At 41.8% G+C, this 2072-nt stretch overlaps 1 long non-coding RNA gene across 1 annotated transcript in view; it reads right to left on the reverse strand.

Annotated features, from left to right (window-relative positions):
- Window positions 1-331: 331 nt before the first annotated feature.
- LOC111728613 overlaps window positions 332-2072 on the reverse strand; it is a 22740-nt gene continuing 20999 nt past the window's right edge. Inside the window, exon 4 of the long non-coding RNA XR_002775855.1 lies at window positions 332-519. This is a non-coding gene — a long non-coding RNA (uncharacterized LOC111728613). The remainder of the gene's footprint in view (window positions 520-2072) is intronic.

A 2072-nucleotide genomic window follows, 5' to 3' on the forward strand; every position in this document is an offset into this window, starting at 1 on the left:
TGTTACAGCAGCAAACTCCAGCCTAACCTAACTTACACAATTACATATTTCAAAACAGTATATGAGATAAATGCTTCATTATAGCATATATTTGTCTCATTCTTGTCATCTATAAAACACGGATATTATGTTGTGAGGATTAAATGGATAATACATGCAAATGAGTCTACATGTGTCTGACAGATAGTATGCTTCATCTATGTTAACTGTTTTTATTAAGTCATTCTTCTTGCTGTTCTTTCTTTTTTTTTTATTTATTTTTTATTTTTTTATTGAATGGTAACTGTGTACATTGATGCAGCTATTCTTTCTTAATCTTCTCTACCATAATTCTAAGTAGGCCCCAATTTCTAAGTAGGCCCAGCCCAGAGACGTGTAAAGGAAGGTGTTGGAACGTTCCCAATGGGACCAACAGGGTGGAGGGCAAAGGTGAGTCCAGATCTCCCCAGGGCAGTCAGTGCTGGAGGAGTTGCAGCCCCACAACGGGCTCTGTGTGACAGCTGCTGCCCCATCTGCCTTCTGTAAAACAAGTTCTATTATAAAAGTCATGCATATTCTCCATCAAAAAAGCATTAGAAAACATAGAAAAGTATAAAGAAAAACACAGCATCTATAATACGACGCTAAAGATAACCTCTTTTAATATTTTTGTACATATCCTTCTCATGCATTTTCCTTGCACCATTTTATTTTTCCACATATGACTTATGCTGCACATAGCTGTCAGGCAACCTACACTGACTTTCTTATTTTTTTTAACTAAAAATATGTCAAGAACATTTTCTCACTTCATTAAATATTTTTATACAACATAATTGTTATGCAGCTTAGTAAGGCACATGTAAATGTACAACTAAGCTACCAATTCCTAATTCAAAATTCAATCACAAAATTGCTGGTAATTTATTTATTATCTATTGAGACAGAGTCTCACTTTGTCACCCTTGGTAGAGTGCCATGGCATCACAGCTCACAGCAACCTCAAACTCTTGGGCTCAAGCGATTCTCTTGTCTCAGCCTCTCAAGTAGCTGGAACTACAGGTGCCCACTACAACACCTGGCTATTTTTAGAGACATAGGGTCTTGCTTTTACTCAGGCTGGTCTCGAACCCGTGAGCTCAGGCAATCCACCCACCTCAGCCTCCCAGAGTGCTAGGATGACAGGCACGAGCCACCAAGCCCAGCCTAATGCCTGGGAACTTACTACATGCCCTGCACTGAGCTGTCCAATGACAATGGTGAAAGGTCAGAGTAGTCCAGCTCCTAGGAGCTAACCTTTCATTGTCTCCTAGGTTCTTGTCCTTGATGGAGAATGAGGGCTATTTTAAATAGTGATGCAGAAGACATCATTAGAGCTACTCTTTGTCCAGCCTGCCAGACTTATGATCATGTGAAATAGTAGACAAAACATAAAAAATGCCCACTTAAATGCGTAGCTGAGTTCAAAAAGAGATAAGGGTAAATGTCAGGGGCCCCAAATGGAGAGAAACATGGCAACCAGTGGCCTTAGTGGGTGCTAGTATTTCAGATGCCCGGTGGAGGTCATTGGGAAGCAGGGTTTATACACCCAGGCCTTGGGTTTCTAGTTGTACTTGTCCAAGAGGAAGATGTCATGGGCCATACCAGGGTAGGAAGGTGACTGAGGTCCTTACAAAATGTGGCACACTCAGGAAGCTCCATATCTGAGAAAAGAGTAAATTGCACCCTAACAAGGAGGCTTGCCTCTTTAGCCTGCACTCTGAAGAAAGAGAAAAATGGTCCCTGAGAATGTGCAAACTCTAAATAATGTCCACATCATTTAAGCTTTGGGGGTTAGGGTTCAAATTCGTGGTGTAGCTACTACATAAACCAAGAAACTAACATGAGAAATATTCCTGGGCTGGTAATACCCCATGGACACCTGGAAGAAGTAAATGTCATCCTTCAGTGCAGGCACAAGAAAGTCCCATTGATAAAGCAGTACCACACAGGGCTCACTCATCAAAATGACAAAACAGGCTCGGCACCTGCGGCTCAAGTGGCTAGAGTGCCAGCCACATACACCGAAGGTGGGGTTCAAATCCAGCCCGGGA

The sequence above is a fragment of the Otolemur garnettii genome, unplaced genomic scaffold (assembly GCF_000181295.1).
Source record: "Otolemur garnettii isolate 467f Iridium unplaced genomic scaffold, OtoGar3 scaffold00173, whole genome shotgun sequence".
NCBI classification, from domain to species: Eukaryota; Metazoa; Chordata; class Mammalia; order Primates; family Galagidae; genus Otolemur; species Otolemur garnettii.